Below are 25,372 nucleotides of genomic sequence, written 5' to 3'. Positions count from 1 at the left end.
TTTAATGTTCAGGAAGCGCCGAAGACCCCACACACAAATGTATCAACAGCAAACGGTTATAAAGCCGGCAGCGTAATATGAAAGCATTCGAACGCGATTTCTTGCTTAAACAAACAGAGAAAACATGAAAAGTCTGCTCGTTTCGGCGCGATATTACTTAAAAACTAAAATAGGAAAGTCGATTTATTTTTCTTGTTCCGTTTTGGTGGTGCGGAAAAATCGAATTTCCCTGGAAAATGGCGCTTTGTTAATGCGACCGTCGCGTCGTCATCGACGCGGCCGCCTTTGATAGGACGGTATTGAAGTAAATATTTGAAAAGCGTTGATTAATACTGTCTGCTTCCTAATTTCGGTCGACATTGTTAAGAGAGATATCCTGTAGCGTCATTTTAATCCATACATGGGCATAAAACGGTCGTGCCGTCTCGTAAAATATGCATTTCAATTACGAGAACTTTTATATTTATGTTTTATTTATTTCGGAACGTTGAAACACAATCTCGTATTCGATGTATATTCGAATTATTAATTATTGGGGTTACACGTACAAATATTTAATATTGTTTATAGCTACTACCGTATGATCGAATAAAAACGGCGTCCAGTTGGCTTGGAAATGACGATCGATGGCATTTCCTATATAAATTTACATATAAAATGACAGCGATCTTCATTTCATAGCCATCGCTGACGCCGTTTTTATTCGATCATACGGTATTTATAAATGTGATACTATATTTGAGCCGTTGAAAACCAGAGTTGTCTAAGTCAAAAAATGGAGTTTGGAGATATGCCGCTTCAAAACTAACGGCTTACTGTAAAATACTCACATAAGATATTAACAGTATAATTTTAGTATTCTAACAAAATGGGACCAACTTAAATTTTCACATAAAAGTAGATGGTATTTTTTGTTAGTTTATTTTGTATTTTTTAATTTTTTGGCTTGGACCATTCTGGCTTTCAACTGAAGGCTATTAGTGCATAATCTAAAATATGTCTTCATATAAAAAAAAAGTCACTGTTTGATTGAGCTCGAAATAACAATGTAAAAATTAAATTTTTAAAAAATCATTTTGTTTGTGTTTAAAAGAAAAGTAATATCGTTGGATATGTATTTTAATATTTTATAAAGGAAATGTCCTTGTAGTCCAATGTCATACGATGCTAGTTTTTAAGGCCTTTTTGTGCAAAGGATGTTTTTTTGCTAATTGACTCAGTCAAACTGTCCTGATGATGAGAATAAAATTCTCGAAAGCTTGACAAATTTGAAAAAGTAGTTTTATTAGCCTATGTGGTGATTATTGACTGCATCCTCACTTAAATTTTGAGTTTTTTCTTAACTTGTCAGTCACGACTAACCTGCTATTTAAAAAAAAAATACTGTATCTATGCCTTACAAATATTAATAAGATAATATAACGGTTTAACAAGTTAAAAAATATATCTGATAGTATCAGAATAATTATCAAAAATTCATTGGGCAACAAAAATTCATGAAGGACAAGTAGTTGAATATTTTTAGTCTGCCTCTAAATAATTCTATGTAAATTTTGTATGGGCCAGAATTTTTGAAACGTAACCATTTTATTTCAAGCGAAGATACTTTTCGCGGTAAAACCTTTCTTATCATTATTACGAAAAATGATTTTTTGACCATTAATGAATAATCTAAAATATGTCTTCATATAAAAAAAAACTGTATCCTTCTTCTTCTTCTTCGGGTTCCATCTCCTAATGGAGGTTGGAAATCATCATGGCAATTCTAACTTTGTTAACGGCTGCTCTGAATAACTGGTTTGAAGTAATTCCAAACCATTCTCTCAAATTCTTGAGCCATGATGTTCTTCTTCTTCCTTGGCTCCTTCCGCCCTTTATCTTTCCTTCTATTATGTTCTGCAGCAGGGCATATTTAGGTCCTCTCATTATGTATCCAAAGTACTCAAGTTTTCTCTTTTTAAGGGTGTTAATCACCTCTTAGTCCTTCTGAATTCTGCGTCGCAGTTCTACATTTGTAACCTTGTCAGTCCATGCAATCCTCAGCATACGGCGATAACACCATCTTTCGAATACCTCAAGCTTCTCCATTTCGGCCTTTTTAAGTGTCCAAGCCTCTGAACCATAGAGTAGAGTTGCAAATATGTAACCTCTTAGCATTCTTAATCTAAGCTTTAAGTTGATGTCTCCACTGCAGAGACATTTTTTGAGTTTTACAAAGGCTGCTCTAGTTATTTCTATTCGAGCTTTTATTTCTGCTGATTGATCCAAGTTTTCGGTCAACCAACTGCCTAGATATTTATATTTTTGTACTCTCTCCATAGGTGTATCATCTATTAGAACATTGGCTTGGACATCTTCTCTCTTAGTGATGATCATAAATTTAGTTTTCTTAGGGTTCATTTTCAGGCCATAGACTCTACACGTGTTGTTTAGTCTTTGTAGAAGTGTTTGCAGACCCTCCACGTTGTCAGCTATAAGGACGGTATCGTCCGCGAACCGCATATTACTTAAGACCTGCCCATTAATAGTGATGCCCTCCTTTCTACTAGTCAAGGCCTCCCGAAAAATTGATTCGCTATATATATATTAGTATCCTATCTTACAAATGTTAATAAGATAATATAACGCTTTAACAAGTTAAAAAATATATTTGATAGTATCAGATTTATAAAAAATACCTTAGTTAAGCTCTTCATATGGCAGATTATCTTCTTAAAGTTTTGTGTCATATTTGTCCTGGTTTAGAAGGAGAAAAGGAATATTTATTGCTTCTACACCTTTAGGTTCTTAAAAATCCTGGATGTACTGGCGGTATAAACTGAGATAGTGATTAGATACCTATTTTACTTTTTTTGCAACAAACGGACAACCAAAATTCATGAAGGACAAGTAATTGAATATTTTTAGTCTGCCCTTGCCTTATTGACCAACTGGATGTATGCTTAATATCTAAATAGAAATTATATCTAAATTTTGCATGGGTTAGACATTTTGAAACGTATCTATTTTATTTCAAGCGAAGACACTTTTCGGGGCAAAACGTTTATGATTATTACGAAAAATGATTTTTTGACGAGTAACTGCCTTATCTAATCAACTTTTTGAAGCAAAACTAGTTTCGTTAACCACACTACGCCGGCGCCGTAGGAAATATACTAACAAAATGCAAGAGTGGTTAACATGTGGTTAAGTCTGACTTGTACCACTCTGACTTTCGTAACTCGTTGTGGTTACGAAAGACGGTTACAATTTTGTTACAATAACATTTTTAAAACTTCGTGAGTAGATAGAAAACTACATCAGGAATCGTAATGTATTGAAATTAGAAAATCCAAAAAAAAAATTTTTTTTTTTGGATTTTGGACCAAATCACTCTGGTTTTCAATGGCTCATTTATAGTAGTCCTAATATATTTTTAATCTTAATTTCCTAACATGTTGAAAACTTCACAAAATGTAACTTTAAGAGATTTTCTTATTATTGAAGTTTACCATTAATAATTAGTACCATAGGATAAAAAAAAACGGCGTTAGGGATAGCTGGAAAATAACAATCGATGATAATTTTGGCGAGGTCAAGTCCTAGACGTCGTTTACTGGCCGCTTCCTCTTCGTTATTTTTTAATGGCGCATCATTAAAAAATTTAGTATACACATTGTCTTCTAGTACATTTTTTTGTTACCCACAGCGAAAAAATAGTTTTTTATATTCTTTCCGTAAGATAATTTTTTAGCGATGCCTGATAGTATTTGCAAAAATTTAAAGTTCTGAAAAAATAATTTCTAGGAATACTGAAAAATAAAATTTACCTATTATTTATCAAATTCAAAAGTTTAGTGCTCTAGGACTACAAGGAAACAAATACATTAATTTATTTGAATTTTTATTAACTGCATCGAAAATCGGCGGTTACTTGGGCTCTTCGGGAGAAGCTAAAACCATAACTTTGTGAAAATTGATAATAATAATAAATAATAGTCGCATACAAACAAAATGCTTGAAAATTAAAATTATATTTTATCCATTGGGCTGAGACTACAAGGAAACAAAGTGGTTATTTGTTTGCAAATAAATTTAACTAACCAAACAAAAATCTAAACGTTTTTTTCCGTCATCAATCACACCAAGAGAATATAATAATATCTTCTGGAATATTAAACTCTGTTAAACATATTTTTACTGCAACACAATTCGAAATAAAATTTATTATTATGACTATATTAATGCTATTTTTTTTTCATATACTAAACCAAATTCTCTAAAATTTGCAAAGTAGGACACTACTACATCATAATATTTCCAAATGCATCAGTTCTTTACAAAGTTATGTTCTAAATATGGCTTTTAATTTAATATTAGTTAACTATTCAGTATTAATCCGATGATGGGAAAAACGAAAATCCTCTATGCCAGTGTCCAATCTATTCAGTTTACAGCTAATACCATCGCTAACTATTCATGTCAATATTAAGATTACATAATATCGGATATCTCATGAGCCAAAGTCAATTTAAACATTCGCTAAATCAGTAAGCCATTAAGACTGAAGGCCGTAGTACGAAACCCGCGATAAAAGTAGGTTTCGTGCCGATTAACTCTGGAAGTTGTAATAAGACCGTAATATAATAGAAATACGATCATAAATAGCTTAATATCGATAGTTAAGTTTACTTTATTATTAAGTTTTGATTACAGACAAAAATGTTTGATTAAAAAATGATAAGTTCATTTAAAGGCATTGTAGATGGTAGCAAAGGGGGGAAGTTAACCACCGCGGTCTTATAGATCTATAGTGTTCTTATAACTCAACATACAGTCTCAGGTCTTTGACAAAAGCCAGTATCTGTGACGGTTTTATAGGGGTTAGTTCTCCATCTCCGATTTTTCTAGGTCAAGTATCTTAGATCCCCATTCCAGGTTAAGGATCGAATCTTCCAGGTTCTAAAAGTTCCACTTTAAGTTGGTTTCCACTTGGGAAGCAAAACGGTTCTGGTTCAGTTAGTGGAGTGTTCGCTCCTTCTCTAGCTAGATCATTTGCTTTTTTATCACCTTCTATCCCTTAGTGGGCTAGTACCTAGAGTAGGAGTACCTACTTTATTTTCTTTACCTCACTGCCTCTCTTTACCTCATATGCTTTGAATGCATACTTCTCGATTAGGGTTATGTGATGAGAATTCACCTAGTGACACAAATCGCCTTTTGATTTCTTTATAAAACTCTAATTGATCTAAATACACTAAAACACTTTACTTTCAACACTGGACGGACGTTTTGCCAACCATTTTTAATCATCTGTTGATGATGCGGTGTCTTGTGGTAATTTATAGTTTTATATTATTGTTGTTTGTAGTAGAATACATTTCAAAGATAGGTTTAAGTTCATTATCATCCTGTATAGTTTTATATATGTTACCGTGAAAGTTTGAAATAAGTGAATGTAAAACACTTACCGGTCAACGCCTACAAACAATAAACAAATTCGTGAAAGACCGAATATTTTTTAATTGTATCATAAGTTTCACCGACTTCACCGGTGTATGTCAATAAACACAAATTAAATGAGGGTCAAAGTTGGAAACTACCAGCTATAACTATCTAAGATAACTACAAGCTGATAATCCGTAAACGTCACAATCCGTCCTCGAAAGGTTGAAACCATGTCAATCAAAACTTAGATCCACGAATGTATTTCACTGCTTTAGTTTCAGCATTTTTTTCGTTATTCTTTGTTTTTTTTTAATACGGTTTTGCCTGGACGCGTCTATGACGAATTGTGACTTTTTCTGAATATCCGCTTGTGTTATAACTAGATTTCTGTCGGTTTATTTCTGTGCTTCGCCTTTGTGTCTCTCTGTATTGGCTTGTATTTTCAAAAAAAAATAGATTTTTTTTATATTTTAGTCAAAAGAATAATCTTTTGATAATATCGGAACATAAGTAGTAGATTAAATTTAGAAGAACAAAAACCCAGAAAAAATCCAGTGATTCTCAAAATTTAAGCAAAATATTTTTTTAGTTTACAAAGTAAAATAACTCGATCATTTTAGACTTATTTGAAAAACGATAGACAGAAAATATGTCTCTATGACTTTAAGATTCACTTTATATACAGTTATTATAAAGATGTTTTTTTTTTATAAAAATAATATTGAATTAAAGTAAGAGAAGAATCTATAATCAAAAAATTAGAACAAATATCAGAGAATCTAGAATGGAATCAAATCGTATTATTTCACAGTATTACTAATTTATAATATAATTCCAGACCTGATATTGATTTGAATCAAATTCATTTAAAAAAATGTGATACAAAAATATTATATTTCACTTATCAAATCTAGCACCGTAAATATATCAAAGGATAGTTACAGATGTACATCTGACTAAAAAGCTACTTTCAAAGATCATTAATTTAATCAGATGTTCGGACTTTATCGCGATCGATTCAAACAGCATGTAATACGAAAGGAAAGCAGCAGTACAGATTACCCGCCGAGCATTTTGATAAATTGTAGATATCTTCTTTAAGCTAATCTAGGTAGATGTATCAAGATAGCAATTATGCATGATACCAGTTGCAATTTTGCCGCTGCTGCTGACGTGATTTTGTTGATTATTTATTTCATATTTCTCGTTATGCGTTCCTGCATGGTACTTTCGAGAAATACGGGCTCATTCATAGTTAGAACTGTTGGGAATTGAACATAATAAATACTTAAGTATGACGTTTAGTAGGTAACTGGTGGTTTTTAAATAATAATACAGCCAACCTATATATAGTATACAGGTAGGACATTATGTTTTTAGTAGTAAACCGTATTATTTTTTTTTCCATTATGACATGAAGAAACATCAAATATTTGACCTTTCTTCATGTCAAAATGGAAAAAAATTTAGTTACAAATACAGAGACAATAGATATTAGAAGACAATAAGAATTCAAAAATAGTACTAACAAATCTATAGTAATAAAAAAACAAATTTCTGACAAATAATACAAAAATATATAAATAACACAGTGTCACAAATTAACTACAACAGATGCGAAAGAACACAGTATTACGCGTTCAGGTTCCTGTGACCTTCAGAAAGAGTTCATAGACAATCCGCATCAATGTATAGTTTGGGTTATTATTTGTTTGGGTGAAAATAATCTGCACCAATATGTTATCGAGGCATACAAAAAGGTCCACAGACTTCGAGACATACGAAAAATCAAGTCCATTTAGCGTGTGTCGCAATTTTCACACCTTAAAAATTAGTTTTTTGTAGCTATAGCAACTGCAGCGACTATGAAAAAAGCTGTGTGATTTTCATAGAAAATAAGGGCACCTGTAATTCATTTGAGAATGTTATAAATCGCTAAAAGGGGTTTCAAATCTCTTGGATTTCTATTAATATTAAATAAATTTTATTAAAAATTGAACTAAAATTGTTAGTATCATTAAAAACAATTCAAATTCAAAAATTGTATCAGTCAAATTCCCTCATTTAAGGTGAATATTAAAGTAAATATAAATACAGCTCATTCTAAGCTCTACTTATCTTTAAGGAAAATTTAAATCATTGTTGCAATTGGGCCTTAATGCCATTTCGAATGAACAATAGTATTAATTAAAAAACAATAGTATTAAAAAAAATTAAAATTATAATAATAATAAATTTTATATCATAGTGTGTATTAAAACTACTAAAACACTTTTAAATTGGTATTATATAAACAACTTTTGTTTTTCAATCCAAAAAAAGTTACCAATTTTCTCAATCAAAATATTTGTGGTCCTGAAAAGGACCTTCGTTTTCCCATGTTCGTCAAGGTAGGTAATGGGTAAACGGTTATAAAACAGGATAATGAAATTTAAAAAATTACAAAAATTGTTCAAAAGTGCCTCCCTCTTGCATTAAACAATAACCCAAACGATCATAAAATCCCCTCCTCACATTGGATAACATATCAGGGGTGACAGTGTCAAAGGCATTAAATATTTTCTGCCTTAACTGGTCCAAGTTTTGAATTTCTTCATGGCCGTAAATTTTATATTTTATGTACCCCCATAAAAAGAAATCATTAACCGAGAAGTCAGGTGAAATTAAACGTCAGTCTAAACAAAACTGTCATTTTTGAAAACTTGTCAAAATTTGGACACACGCTAAATGGACTTGATTTTCCTATGTCTCGAAGTCTGTGGACTTTTCTGTATAATCTCGCAGTAATTTAATAGATTGCTCGTCATATTATATCAGCTCGTAGGAGATTAGGAAAAAAAAGATATTTATAGTATAAAAAATTAATTTATTTAACAAAATTTAATTAAAGATGTGACAAAATAGTTACATTTCTATTGGTTCTATCGGACTTTTTTCAACTATATAAATCTTTATTTTTTGTAAACTTTAATGCATAAAATATTTTCAATCTAATAAATAATTTAATGATGTAAATAAGAGGAAATTTCTCACATGGGTGGTCAAATTCTATAGTTTTCATTATATCAAACAGCCTCTGAACGTTTTCTTCAGTGCAAAACTCATCAAAATTTAATTTAAATAATTTTTCCAGCCTGTAAATAAAATGAACAAATTTTTCCACTTTCATGATCAAAGGCTTTTAAATGGGTAAATAATTTCGAGTTATCCAGAGATTCGGATTTTTTTGCAAATTTTAGACAAATATCACATTGATGTATTTGAACACCCTTTTTAATGATGTAGTCAAACATAATTAAAGGCATTTTGAGTTGAAAACATTTCTCAGAGGCTGTTTGATATAATGAAAACTATAAAATTTGACCACCCATGTGAGAAATTTCCTCTTATTTACATCATTAAATGATTAATTAGATTGAAAATATTTGATGTATTAAAGTTTACAAATAAAGATTTATATAGTCGAAAAAAGTCCGATAGAACCAATAGAAAGGTAACTATTTTGTAACATTTTTAATTAAATTTTGTTAAATAAATTAATTTTTTATACTATAAATATCTTTTTTTTCCTTATAAATAAACACATTTGCATCCCATTTTAAATAACATATACAAATTACCAAAACTTAGAAATAACAGTTCAAAAGTTCAACAAAAATCCTACACGCGTTTTTAAAAAGAAATATATAACCACGCACTATGTCATTCCAGCAAGCGAATACGACACAGCATAGGTTTCCGGACTAAACGACTGGTGTATTTACACCACTCAATAGGCGTGTCGGGTTTGCCGAGCGGTTTCCGATGCAGTCGCTTTCTTTCGCATCTGTTATAGGTAATTTGTGACAGTGTGATATTTAAAATTATAGAATCGTTAATAAAAATAAATTTGTTAGTCGAGGTTTGTTAAAAATTGTTAGTCGAAGAATAGTCTTCTTCGACTAACAATTTTGTAATTCTCTTTTACTGACATCATCTTAAATATTGAAAGTTGAGACCACGTTACCACTTGTATAAAATTAAGATATTATTCCTAGTTCTACATTTTAACTACTAGTAGGTGTCAGGAGACCACCTGAAAAGAGATGGGGTATGATAGACTCACTCTATCATAATCACGTATATAGTATATTCTTCATGTCAATGCTGGATTAACGAAGGCGTTTGGATGTGGTGCATATGGGCATCCTTTATCAATTTCTTCTTAAACTTAAATTTGGTACTATTTATTCTTATAAATTGGCTTCAAATCACTGTGTCTTGTGTTGATTTATGGTTTATATTGATACATACTGAATAAATCGTATAACGCGTATGGATTGGTCACTATATGCATACAGTTTGGCATAAATTTTCTTTGTATTCGAATTCCTCTTTTTTAGATTTCTCTAGTTGAGTGGGTTTCATATTGAAAACTTTGACAGTGAGCGCCCATTGTGGCTCCATTGCACAAAAATGAAACCAAGATTCTCTTAGTTCCTAGTCTCTGATCCTGTTCGCAACGACGATGGAACTGACGATGTGATCCATACCCTTTTCATTTTGATCCTTTATGCCACCATTTTCTGCAGGTATAATTTCTGCCTGCGGCGGACAGTATTTACTGTAGATGAAATGCGCTCCATTTGTGCCAAGATTTAATAGTTATCTGAGTAAACTGAAGTTGTGTGGTTCTTTCAAGATGTTCTAAGCATATTCAATTATGGGAGTCTATTTTTGTTCTGGAACGCGTTTTTTCTTACTTATTTGTAGAATTGAAAACTGAGTGCCTATACCTAATTTGCCCGAACTTATTTATTCAGGTCTTGGTAACCAGCAAGCACCTTCTTTTTCAAGGGCTTTCAAAATGACTTTACTAACATAATGTTAAAAAATAAAAAATATGTTAATTAATTGTATTTGCAATAAATACTATGTGGTGCGAATGTGCACTATGTGGTGCTAATATAATGCTGGGTGCTGGCTGAGACGCGATTCCGGCGGAAATCTATAAGTGTACAAGTAAAGAACTTATTGGTCATCTTAAGGCTCTCTTTGATGTCATATGGGAAAGCGGAGAGGTACCTCAGGACTTTTGCAACGCGAATATAGTGAATATATTTAAGAACAAAGGAAGTGCATCAGACTGCGGAAACTACCGAGGAATTTCACTACTGGCTATCGGAGGAAAAATTCTTGCAAAAATTATGTCAAAGCGCCTGCACCCACATATAGAAAAAATCCTCCCAAAATCGCAAACGGGTTTTCGCACCAACCGCGGTACCGTCGATTCCATATTCTCCATCCGGCAACTACAGGAAAAAGTAAAAGAGCAGCAGTCTAAAGTTTACGTTGCATTCATCGATCTAACAAAAGCCTTCGACTCTGTGAACGGAGATGCACTTTGGGCAATTATGAAAAAGTTCGGAGTACCCATCAAATTTCTTACAGTGTGTAAGAGCCTCCATAACAACAACAAATCAAGAGTGTCATATCATGGATCACTGAGCGATCCCTTCCTAACAAACACAGGCGTTAGGCAGGGATGTGTCTTAGCGCCTCTCCTATTCAATATATTCATGGCAGCGCTCTCCATTATAGTGGACAGCAAACTGCAGGAGAGAGGTATGGGCATTAGATAGAGATACGACAGCGGTCTGTTCAACGTAAAAAGACTCAGGGCAAAAACACGTACAAAATTCATCACAGAACTTCAATACGCTGATGACTGTGCTCTAGTTGCAAATACGTTACAGCAATTACAAGAAATGTTGAACATATATACATGGGCATACGAGGCCTTGGAACTTAAGCTAAACATCGATAAAACTAAAATCATGTGCACTCCCCCGGAAGATCACAACAATTCTATTAAAATCGGATATGTGCTGTTGGGATATGTAACGGAATTTAATTACCTCGGCAGTTTGATTTCGGAAAAGGCCAATATCCACTCTGAAATTCAGCACAGGATTAACAGCGCCTCAAGAGCATTCTGGAAATTAAAAGACAGGGTTTTCTACAATCATGACTTAAGCACAAAAACGAAACTTGCGGTGTACCGAGCGATAATAATTCCCACCATGTTATATGGAAGCGAAACCTGGGTGCCGTACCGCCGACACATGAATGCATTAAACAAGTTGCAACAGAGACATCTTAGACAACTCTTAAGAATAAAATGGTTCCATCATGTCTCAAACGTATCGGTCCTTGAAAAAGCTAACTGCGAGCGTATTGAAGTCACGATTATAAAGTCCCGCTTATGATGGGCTGGTCACGTATGCAGAATGCAAGAAAACCGTATAGCAAAATCTCTGCTTTACGGTGAGCTTTTAGACGGTAAGAGGAGGCCGGGTGGACAACTCAAAAGGTTCAAGGATATTTTCCACAAAAACTTAAAGGGAATTAACAAGCAGAATTAGTGGGAAGAGGCAGCTCACAATAGAACGGAATGGAGAAGAATTGTAAAGTCAGTTAAGAGCGACAACCAAAAAGTAAAGAGGCAACAAAGCAATGAGATTTTTGAATGTCTGGAGTGCGGTAGACAGATAACATCACCTATCGGGCTTTTCAGTCACAGAAAAGCTCATGAAAGAAAACGCCTTGCGTGACATTCTTCTGATGCTTGTCAAATATTCGTCAGCGAGTAATGCCGGTATGGTATGGTGTGGTACTACTAACCTATAAAGTTAATAACATTTAGTTCTGCGTGGATAAATACTGTACATTTTTAAATATTCTAGTGTAGTTCTTGGCTTGAGGCAAGAAATTTCAGCAACGATTCTTTTTAGGAAATAGGACATTGCGTGTCGTAAGTATGCTACAAGTCTTGCAGTTCTATTATAATATTTCATATCATTTGCAGATTCTAATTCAACTTTAATTGTTCTAAAAGTCTACCAATCTGAATGAGTGTTGCACAATATTTTACAAATCTTTATATTTTTTTTGCCTTTATTTCCAAAAATAATTTAGAGTGGAGGTAATTGAAGTCCCTACTTGTGATTTTTTATATATCTTATAGCGAATATATTACCACCACGCTTACTTGTTATAGCTTCCAAAACATGATTTTGCGTTGTAGTTAACTTGACGCTAACCAAGCGTCAAGAAGTACTATATATTTTTGTGGGAGTTCCATATTACAGATCCGCTAAGGGGTGGTATTAGTTTTAGTAAGCATTAATTATACAGAAAAATATTAAATTGTTACTAGACTCAAAGAATGTTTCATTGCTTCCTATTCAGTGTTAAAATAATTTGTTTGATACCATCTACATTGTGCGACATTCGATAGGTTTTAAAATACTCAAGTATATATTTGTTTCGTAAATTGCGATATATCCATCAAGTTGTCTTTAAAATAGCGTCTTTGTTTATATTTTCTAGACTCAGACTTCATAAACTTGCCGGAAATTTATTAATTTTTGTAGAAATTTCACACAGTATTAGACCATCTAAAAGATATCACAAAAATTTCTACTCCCGAAATAAATAATCTTTCAACAGTTTGTGCTAAGAAAAGTCTTGGTTTATTAAAGCAGTAAACTTTACAACCGTAGAGTCATACTAATAAATAATTTTCTTTGAAATATCTACACATAACTCCTTTTTACTGAACATCTGTCTGGGTGTTCAATTTCAAATGGTATTGACAGCCTGCCCGCACTAATTATAGCTTTTGCGATTTAAATAAATTAATCTATTTTTATTAATGGGGGGAATACTAGTTCAAGTTTATAAAAACGAAATTAAATAATTATTTATCAACAAGGAAATTATATTTCAAGTCTAATATACTATTGTTTAAATAATATCGAGAATTACACTTTTATATAAGGCTTTTTAATAATTACACTTTTAAATTAGCTTGTATTTTAGGAACTAAGAAGACTAGATGGGTACTACACTAGATGTGTGAAAAAGAAATGCTGCTATTAAATATTATCATAAAAATATATAAAAATCTGACGTAAGCCTTTTATAAAACTTTATGGCTTAAATGTTTTTGATGACTTAAGTCTTTTATAAAAAGATTTAAATCTTTTTAATGGCTTAAGTCTTTTCTAAAATGACTTAAATATTTTTCTATTTCGAAATAAAAATTTAAATCACAAATCATTTTGAAAAAGACTTAACCCTTAAGTCTTAAGTTAGTTTTGAAAAAATGACTTAAAATCAAATGACTTAAGTCATTAAAATGATTTAAATCAAAAAAGGCTTAAGTTTTCTGTGAGCTTGCAGCTCTGCTAGTCGAAATGTTGATTTTTTGACAATTGTAACGTTTTTAGTTCGTTACATGTCTTTTTTATATATGATGTCTGGCGTATCGTCATCGGATTCCGTATCGTTCAGGCCTGATAATTTATTTGGCACGCTTGGCGTAATTTTTACGTTCCCTAGTCGCCAACCCTGTTATCGTGTCACTGTTCTGTGGAGGCGCGCGCTGTCAAGATCCTTTCAAGGCGCCTCTCTGCGGTTTAACCTCACTTTGTTTTTGGCCGGTATGCGGCACGGTTGCAAATCCTGCTTTTAGAAATGGCAATTTAGATCTTGCTGCAAAATCTGAATCAGCTGCCATTTCGAAGCTACAGGTAAAGGTGAGTTATTATCTTTTGTACCAAAGAGGCAACAAAGCAATGAGATTTTTGAATGTCTGGAGTGCGGTAGACAGATAACATCACGTATCGGGCTTTTCAGTCACAGAAAAGCTCATGAAAGAAAACGCCTTGCGTGACCATCTTCTGATGCGTGTCAAATACTCGTCAGCGAATAATGGCGGTATGGTATGGTGTGGTGCTACTAACCTATAAAGTTAATAACATTTAGTTCTGCGTTGATAAATACTGCACATTTTTAAATGTTCTAGTGTAGTTCTTGGCTTGAGGCAATAAATTTCAGCAACGATTCTTTTTAGGAAATAGGACATTCCGTATCGTTCACGCCTGATAATTTATTTGGCACGCTTGGCGTAATTTTTACGTTCCCTAGTCGCCAACCCTGTTATCGTGTCACTGTTCTGTGGAGGCGCGCGCTGTCAAGATCCTTTCAAGGCGCCTCTCTGCGTTTTAACCTCACTTTGTTTTTGGCCGGTTTGCGGCACGGTTGCAAATCCTGCTTTTAGAAATGGCAATTTAGATCTTGCTGCAAAATCTGAATCAGCTGCCATTTCGAAGCTACAGGTAAAGATGAGTTATTATCTTTTATAGATTCGATATTATTATTGAATATTTTTAGGGTAGAGTTTTGGATTGGCCCACCTTAACTCGTATTTGTATTTTGCTGACACATTGGTGTACTTTTGCTGTTGTCCTCCAGAATGTTAAATGGAAGAAAGGACAGTTCTTTTGTTTATTATTGAGCCCTCGGAAGTCTTTCGAGGTAGGTTTATTTTGTTTATTAAACCTCGTTTGGTTTTAAACAAGAGTTTCGTATTTTTAGGGTCTTATGGACGGACTATTTACAAGGTACGGGCATTATCCAAGGTCGTAGTAGTCCATGGTACGGGTAGTGTTCCCATGTATAGTTTTCCTATGGACAGGTGTCCGATAGACGAGTGTCCACTGTACGGATAGTTTATCCTATGTACAGAGTGCCCCAGCGTGGATGTGGCATAGGCCCCATGCTGCTTTGTTCCTGTTTTTAAGCCTAGTCGATAGTTACGGCTGTATTGGTTCATGGTGTCCTCATCCTGGCCTCTTTTGTTGTATTGACCAACAGGATAGCTGAGAAACAGTACAGAGATGCCAGCCCACCTCACGCTGTACTGTTTGAAGCAGGATTGCCTTAAGAACGAACAGCTAAGTGTAGATTTACGTTCTAGTTTTTATGTTTTAGATTTTCTATATTTTCAGTCTAAAAAAAATAACATACATCTTATCGTACAGACTTTACGTTTAGTGGTTAAATTCCTTATGTCTGTTTAGTATTTAAAATATGATTTAGTGCTTAGGTTTCATTACGAACATATCTTGTAATGGTATTACTTTCTGTATATATATATATTGCCTGATTTTAAAGATGATTAACCGAATAGATTCTAGAATCTACGCTGGCAACATATCGGATTTAACACCGCATAAAACTTAACAATTTAAATAAAGTAATGCTACCTTTCATATATTTTCTATAACGTTACACGCATTGTATTTTTTCATAGTCTTTTCATAGAACATATTTAATATTATTTACATACATAGCTTTTACTCGACATATAACCACTATAATAATTATTAAAATTGTACAATGCTATTTACCATCAAGAACATCGTGAATAAATATAGTTATTAATTTTAAGTAATATACAACTGTGTTTTCTTTCTCTGTACATGCCTGGCGCCCAATATCTTTATTTTTTTGTTTATTGTTATTGATTAGTTTTCTCTCTAGTGAAATACCTTATCCACGACTGTTCTCGTAGCGTTTTATAAAAAACGCTACAAAATTATGACCTGTATTGATAATTTCCATTTAGAATATCTTGAGAATGGTTGCTCATAGCGATTATCAAGAGATATCTTTTACGTTTTTTTTACAAATGTGTATTTTTTCACTCAGTAGTTAAATACAGGTACGGACGAAAAGTTATAACCCTTCCAAACAGTTAAAAACATGTAGGTGGCGCCCCCTACAAGTAGGAGTCATATTGATATCGAACTCAAAAACACTCAACATCAATTTTTATCCAAATATCTACCTCAGTTCAGAAATTATTTAGAAAAAATCAAAATAAAAATGAAAGTTCTACACCCTAGGTTTCCGAAACGAAGCATTTTAGGAGCTGGGTATATACGAACTTTTTTTACTAATTTTTATCGGGAGAATATATTATTGCCGAAGTTTTCCGTCTATATTATATAAACACTCTTGCAATTTTACAATAGCAAACTATAGTTCATGTCGTCGTTTCTATTTTCTAAAACTGTTCTAATGTACTTTTTCAAGAAAATAATTTAGTATATTAAAATATCTGGTATACAATAGGACGCTCTTATATTTTAACAGCATCTAAGTCAACAATTATAAAGATCTCCGCGTAAACGCAACAAAGCAACATCAATATTTCTCAAGAGATTTTAAACGGAAAACCTTCTTGATATCATAGCGGTTATATTTATGACGGAAAAGTTGTTTTAACAAATAATTTGCTTTGAAGTCTCTTCAGCCGTCTCAAAGCATCTGTTGCAGTGTTCGATTTCAATAACTATTGACGAGTTTGCAACCATAATTATCACCTGTTCGTTTTAATGAAAAGATTCTTGGTTGGTCCATTGTTCTCGTTACTAATCGAAGACGCTTATTACATATTTGACGTCTCGATCTTTTGTTTCCAGTGTTTTTGTTTTTCCTTTTCTTCTTAAGTTCTGAAAGGAAAATTATTACTTCTATACGATATCAGTGCAACAAATAACTTGTATAACAAAAGGTAGACTACTTAGTTGATTAATACTTTCTGATGTTCCTTCACTGAAATCTTAAGATTAGTGATTATGCGTCTATTGATACTTTAAATTAGTAGTAATATCCGGTAAAACGTACTTACATTCTTCGCAATGATTTAACTAAAGATTTTTATTTAACATGTTGTTTTAGAGAAGAAATGCTAATGTTACTTTTATTGATGAAAAGAAATTAAAGTTTACTAAGCTATGCAAAACGCTAGTGTTATATTTATATATAACTTATAATAACTTATAGTTATTTAAAAATAAATATATTTCTTTAAATTCAAAACATTCAGTTTTAAAACACTCTGTATACATAAATCATTATTGATTTTTAAAATATTATTTATTAGCAAACTAGGGAGAGGGAAATCAGACAATGAACAGAGATGATAGGTGTTAGGTAATAGCTTTGAGACTACCGTTCGAGACGCATTGATGCTATTTTGGTTTGTAAACTTTGGTTATTGTGACAAATAATGTTATTAAAGGTAAAGTAAATGTTTCCTCGTTATTCAACTAGTGTTAACTCAGCATATATTTTATTTTCCTGTTGTAATATTCTGTGCTAAAGCTTTTCCTTATTTATTTGATCTGACAAAGCTATTATATATACAGAGAAGACCAGGCTACTGGTAACATAGCAGGTTGCCGAACGAATTTGCGTTTACCCGATTACGTATTACGTTCGTACTCGAGATTCACTGCCGGCTGGTTAGGCAGTAAGCAGTTGCAGTTGTGCTTGGACTGGTCGGTCGTGACAGACTAGGAAAACGATGCAAGGAGTGCCGAGTATTTATTATTTTCATTTTAAGTGTTTACTTAAGGTAACATTTAAAATAAATATACTTAAATATTTATTATTTGAGTGTGTTTACAAGCCAAAACTTAAAATAAATAAATTCTCTAAGCCCAAAACTCATTTCCAAAATTAAATAATACATCAATAAAATTTAAAAAAAACTAAAATATTACTGTAAATAAAAAAAAGTTATAACAAGTGTTCAAAAAGACCACCTTCTTGTGCTAGACAGAAGCCTAGACGGTCGTAAAATCCCCGTCTGACATTTGCTAACATATTAGAGCTAATAGTTTGAAAAGCCTCTCGTATTTTTACTTGAAGTTCATCCAGATTTTAGCCCTATTATGACCATACACTTTGGATTTTACATAACCTCACAAAAAGAAATCATTGGGAGAAAGATCTGGTGATCTAGCGGGCCACAAAATAGTTCCATGTCCACTAATTAAACGGTTGGGAAAAGTATTGTTCAAATATTCGTGAACAATACGGGCATTGTGAACAAAACAACCATCTTGTTGAAACCAGACATTGTGAAATCTGTCTCCCAATAACTCACGAATTCTAGGGACAATCTGCTGCTGTAACAAGTACAAATACTTTACAACAGTTAAATTACCCTTTATAAAAAATGGACCAATCATATGCTCCCCTACAAAACCACCCCAAACATTTGGGTTTTGAGGATACTGCGTGCGTACCTAAAAATATCTGTGCAAATTTTCCCGAGACCAATATCGTATACATTATAATTTTTATGAAGATATGTAGGGTTATGACGACTTAATAAAGGAAAACTTGATTCGTCGGTGAAAACTATACTCCGAATAAAGTTTATATTATATATATATAAAATTATAGTGTGACCAACGGATCTGTAGCTACGGGGTATCGGCAGGGGAACGCAGTTGTAAACAAAGCACGCCCAATTTCATTCATAAAATAGGCATGGGCGTACGCTGTTATATGAAAATAATGTGTATCATAAATATAATATTCAGATAAATAATTTTTTTCAAAAAACTTTATGCTATTTGAATCGTTACTGTTGAGTTAGCAGATAAACACTAAAAGCTTTTATTTATTATTGTGTTGTTAATATAATAGAAGAAATAATTACAGCTGGGGGTTGGAACCTTTGGTGTTACACAGCAAAATAAAACACGAAATCAGTACAATACACCAAAACACTTTTAATTTTACACTGGACGCACGTTTCGCTAACCATGTCTGCCATCAGCAGATGATCAAGACTGAGTCTTGAGGTATATTTAATTATATCTGTACTAACTATATTTTTTTCTATAATACATAATTTTAGATATAACTATTTCCAGCAAAAAAATTTTTGCAACCAAACTTTGGAAGCGCAAACAAAACATAATTTTACTCACCAGTAGATCCAATATTGCCTATTACACCAGATATGGTATCGCTCCGCCAGCACTTTTTAAAGGTTAGGTCATTGTCTACCCATATGTTTCATCCAAACAGATAATACTTGGCTATTGGCTATATCTTCGAATTTCGCGTATATATTTATATCTCTCTCTGCAATATAATGGGCCGCTCCACTAATATTTATCTGTTATTTTGACATTTACGCCAAAAAAAATCATTTGATTTTAATACCCCCCTAAGCGTTTCCCTGCCAAAGGAAAATTCGATTCTTCCTGCAATTTTTGCAAAAACTTTCTAATTGTGGGGACGAGCTTGAATTAGAGATAAAATCTATTTATCAAATTCCTGACCACTTGGAAAAAGTCGTCGAGCTTTTCAACAGCAGTCTCACGTGGTCGTTTCTTTCCAGGGCTGGACATCATTTTATCGGGGTTAGTTTCTAGCCTTTTTTTATCTTCTGTGTGAATTTTTTTATAGCCGATACGCTAACTTATAAAGAGATATCCGCTCAAGTTTACGTTTAAGCGGCAACTTAAGCGAACTCTCTGTAGCTTCTTCGTCGCAAACCCTATTATGAACACAATGAAATAAACCAAATGAGATTTCATCCACGTTTATTTATATTTATTTTAGTTTAGCTAAAATATTTAGGTAAAATGTGTGCTTTTCATTTTAGCCAATATTTAATTTTAATATTCTAATAATTATATTATTATTATTCTACTTACTATATAAATCAGCTATTATTTCTCTTGTCTGGCTATGTAGCGTCTTACCCTTAACAAATTTATTCATTTTAAAACACAAATATACGATCAAACTTGATATTAATAATTAAAAACTACGAACGAAAAACATTATAACAAGATAACAAAACAATAAAACACAACTTAACTATCAAATATAGGAATAAAGTTTAGGATAACCGGTATAAAATAATGAAATAAAGTAATAATGATCAAAAGAATGACACCGCCACTGGATATTTCAATAGTATTCAATATTCCTACTCTTTTCAGGAGAGACCGTGAAGTTGGGGATAAAGCAAGAGAATAGGAAAGGCGTAAAAGCCATGGCAACCGCGTGATAACAAATCCTGTGACGTACTCTCGCCAATCATGTTCGATGAATAGGCGGCCATGCGCGGCGATGCCGGTTTGCCAATGATATCCATGAAAAATCTTCAACTTTCATAATAAGCAGGTTATACAGAATGAAAGAAATAAGTTATTAAATCAAACATATTGAACAATATGAACTACGTTAAAATTCCTTAGTAATATACGTCAGAATATATGCTAAACACATTATATATAATAAAAATATATTAAATTTATACTTCATGTCTGGCAATTTTGCAATTTTATAGATAAACGTGGCAATATCGATTTTTTTTTCTCGCATTCCTTCCGTAGCTTCAGATCCGCTGGTCAAACAGTATGTATAATGTTCAATGAATAAAAGTACGTATGGTAAATGCGGATAAATGTCAGCTAACAACAATAAATTACTATATCGAGGCTTAAGAGTAGCTAGATCTATCTCTTTAAAATATTTTAAGGTGTTTCTAAAAATTTATTATTCTTGACGACGGCGACGGGTAAAATATATTCCTTGAATGTAAAACAAATTTATTTTCGAAGAATTTATTTTCATAGAATTCCAGTAAATTTTTACATAATAGTACGGGATATTTTAACATAAATTATAACAAAGAAAACGAACCACTACAGAAAAGTGCATCTAATGAGAGAATTAAAAACTACAGAGAATGATTTTTAGTTTACAAAATGTATCTAGGGGTTTTACAGAACCGATTCATTAAAAGTATTTTATGATATATTTTTTTATGTTAAACAATATTTCGAAGTTTACATACTTTCATTTTAAAACATATTTCTTTATTATTCTTTTACTTCCTATACTCATAGTACACGATGAGTCTTAAATATGTGCAAATATTTTTAGGGCTGGTAGATCTCGATAAAAGAAACATATTTTCTCTTTACTGTTTTTCAAATAGGCCTAAAATAACCGAGATAATATGTTACTTTGAAATTTAAAAAGAATGAGCTTTCAATTAAATTTTGAGTACTACTGGATCCTTTTAGGATTTTCTTTTTTTGTAAATTTACTCTACTACATATATGTTGCCATATTATCAAGATATTATGTTTCTTGACTAAACATTAAAAAACTTCCAAAAATTTTTTCAAAAATTCTCAAAGCGTACGTAAATCTTTTTGAATTGTATTTTTTGCATTGTTTGATATTTTTATTATTTGTATATTGTTTGTGCTTTTGTTTGTTTTTAATACTTTGTCGATGAAGCTATTTTGGCTTTTTGTACAATAAAACTTTATTTATTATTTATTTTAAATAGGCTCTGGATCATATAACGGTTTTTGAAATGTCTCAATAGATTTGAGACGTCTTCCACCATCTGCAGAAAGGAGGCATTAAACATTTTTCGCCATAAATGCAGCAATGTAAATATTTAAGTTAACTAATTTATCTTTTTGACCATCGGTTATCATCCATGCGTTGGAGGTGTCCGTACCAACTTAGTATTTTGCTGTCAATGTCGTCGAGGATAGTTTCTTTTTCTCCTTTAATTTCTCGTATTCTTTTGTTTGAGATGTGTTCGTCTTGAGATGCGACAAAAAACATTTCAAGAGACAATAACTTATTTTTCTCCATTTTATTTAGCTCCCACGTTTCAGCGCCATAAGTGGTAATGCTCTATACAATGGCTTTATATAGTAGACTTTTTGTTTTTTGAGAAATTTTGTCACTCTACAACAAAGAGTTAAGTTGACCGATAACTCTTTTTCCTTGACCAACTTTATTTGCAATATGTTGAGTGCTTTTACCATTTGTTGTAAAACGCGCAAGTTTTTAAGCGTACAGACATTTTTAATTGTGCAGATTCCTACATCCAAATCCTCACGTTCATCATCACCCACTATCATGTACTCCATCGTTTTTGTGTTTATTGTTAGGCACCATTTCGAATATTCCTCATACAGTTTTCTAAACATATAACTGGAGTCGTCTCAGTCTCCCGCTATTAAGTACTGGCCGTCGGCCGCTATTAAGTACTGGCCGGTAAGGTATACAAAGTGTCTTTTCCTACTGGTATTCTCATTTCACAGTCATTCATTCATCTATCAATTTTTTAGTACTTCTCCTAAATATACTTTAAATAAAGTTGGTGCTAATGAACACCTTTGTCTTAGGCTCTTATTTACAAGAAATTCTTGGGAAATATTGTCTCCAAGTTTGACTGTGCTACTGCAACCCTCGTATAATTTCCTTGTTGCTTGGACATACCAACTACTGATATCAAAATTTTGCATCGAAACCTACAAGTTACATAGTGGGACTGTATCGTATGCCTTCTGTAGATCAATAAATGTCAAGTGAACCGTCCTTCCCCATCACTGTCACTATCGGAATGCAGACCTATTTTATGGAACAATTTGATTTTGATATACTGGTGCTTAAGAAAAGTGCGTTAAGAAAAGTGTCATACGTGCGTAAGAAAAGTATCATATCGTAAGCATGCCCATCGATTACTAAAAATAGCGGTCTAATGTCCCATATGTATATTCATATAAAATTTTATACTGTTCTATAAATTGTACTAAAATATTTAAATGAAATAAAATCGGTCGCATATAAATCATAACTAACTATTTCTATAAATCAAAACTAATTGTAAAGTAGATGTTTTTTGTGTTGTTGCTGAATCAGACTGGGGGCCTCCCGTATGATAAATTGTTTTACCAATAAATGTGCACGTTTTCTATATTTATATTAAATGGTTTTGCAACATGGGCACATAGAGCCGAATTTGTATTAATTTATTTTATATTAAAGATAAACAAAGCCGGACGTGTTAGCCTTCTTTCATCTTTTAAATATATTATAAATGAACAAATACGGCAAATGCAATTAGTACCCTTAATTTAATTAAAATATACATATTACAATTTGGCTTCGTGAAAATTGTGGTACAAAAACAGTTTGTTAAAATATGCTCTTCATTTAAAAGGCTTTTATTTAAGTGTTGTTTTCTAAAATTCAGCCGTGATTTGTTGGTACATTTTTTTCTTTCAACTTTATTCTGTACAAGTTGAAAATTGTAATAAAGTTTTAATTATATAATTAATGTTTGCCAAAGAAGCTAATCTGCTTCTAAAAAGAATAAATTTTATCACATTAACCGCTTTTATAACTATTTATTAACTGAACTATATACAACTGTGTAAAGACGGATTCTCACGACGTGTACTTGGCAAGTACGCCAATATCTGCGTACTTGGCAAGTATACTTTTTTTGTAAACATTTTTTGCAACAAGCTTGGCGCTCCCGCGGCGCGACGAGTGACAAAAATACCACAACCAAACTTATACGGAATCATCTATTATTTTTCATAATTTTTGAGACGTATGAAAATCTTGTGTTTATGAATAAAATTCAGTCCTTACCAATGACTTTTAATGAAAAATAATAATCCATAAAGCAGTAAAAAAATGAATCACTTCCCAAAATAAACACAATGGCATTTTTTGGTTTTTGAACCGAAATTAAGATTTAAATTTTTAATGGCCAAAAAGCAAGAACAAAAAGAAAATTGATACTTTTAATAATCCTTGTTGCCACCTCTAGCCCTGATGCATGCTGGCAAGCTTTTTATTAAATTATCAACGTTGTCTTGGGGTATGTTTTTCCATTCTGCTAATGCTGCATCAATAAGTTGTGCGAGATTTCCTGGATTGTTTCGACGAACTCTAGTTGTTACCCTTGTTTTGGGCTGGTCCCACAAGTGTTCGATAGGGTTTAGATTTGGTGAACATGCAGAACAGTCCAAAACTATGACACCTTCTGTTTGAAGACATTCTCTAGTCACTCCGCTGGTATGGGAAGGTGGACTATCGTGCATTAAGTTAAAATTATCCCCAATTGCAACTCTCCAAAGACTAACGATTGGTTCTAGCACTAAATCAACATACCTCCGACCCATTAAAGTTTGTTGAAGTGGCAACTATGGAGTTTTTGATCCCAGCTAATACCTCCCCAGAATATTACAGTTCCTCCTTTATATTTTGGCACAGATTTGGCAGTCTGGAATCTCGCTCGTCTTCCTGGAGCTCTTAGAACCCGAATTCGATGGTCATCTAATCTTAGGTCAATTCTGGTCTCATCCGAAACAAGAACATTTTACCATTTCTCAGTTGTCCAGTTTTGATGTTGAAGGCATCAATTTAGCCGGGCAATTTTATTTTTCTGTGAAAACTGTGGGATCCGTAACTCTCTCCTGCTCTAAAACACTCGAGCACGAAGCCTTTTACTTATGGTTTCAACTGAAACGTTCAAACCTGTAGCTGCCAGAAGTTGTCTTTGTAATTCTAGATGAGAAACATTGGAATTACTTCTAGCAATTTGGCACACGGTCATGTTGTTCAGTTGTGACTCTTTGAAGACTTTGTCTGGGCCTGTCCTTGTGTGTTCCTAATTCCAAGTACCTTGCATATGTTTTCAATACATCACCCTGGGTAACGCCTACTATCTCTGCTACGTCTCTTTGGGGCATTCCTTCTTCAATGAGAGCAATAATTCTTCCCCTCTATACATCTGCTAATCCAACATAAGGCATTTTTTTATTTTTTTTGGATAGAATGAAAATTATCGGACAATCGTGATTTTACTACTGAAAACAAAATTCAAAAGGAAATAAATCGCAGCAGCCGTTTATTCTTTACTATCATCTTTATTTACAATAAAAAGCCTTATTTTAAAGTTATATACCAATTTTTTTCCTTGCAAGAAATTTAGTCAGAAATAAAGAGTGATTCCATATAAGTTTCGTTGTGTGCACAAGTAAACCGCTCACACGACATGGCGAGTATGTGCCAATAATAAATGTTTGTACAAGTACACGAGTCGTCAGAGCCCACCTTCACATATTATAGGTTTGGTGGCAGCACCGGCGAGAATGCACCAAGCCTATACATTTTAATAATTTTATTTACCTAGTAGAAATTTCCTTCGTCCATTTATTTATTTATTTATCGTATGGCTCATATAGATGCAAGGAAACCAGACACTTAAACATAGACATAAAATAAACTACTATGTAAATGAAATCATTACAATGTAAATATAAAAAAAACAAGTATAATATAAAAAGACAACATAAAAAACGTATTTACGAACACTATATATTAACATCTAGATGCCCTATCCATTCCAAAGCTGATGGAGAAGCCTCCAGAAAGTCCCTCCAGTCTTCACCATAAGCGTGTAGGT

The sequence above is a fragment of the Sitophilus oryzae genome, unplaced genomic scaffold (genome assembly GCF_002938485.1).
Source record: "Sitophilus oryzae breed Bouriz unplaced genomic scaffold, Soryzae_2.0 scaffold_965_pilon_pilon, whole genome shotgun sequence".
NCBI classification, from domain to species: Eukaryota; Metazoa; Arthropoda; class Insecta; order Coleoptera; family Curculionidae; genus Sitophilus; species Sitophilus oryzae.
This window is presented reverse-complemented; position numbering follows the sequence as displayed.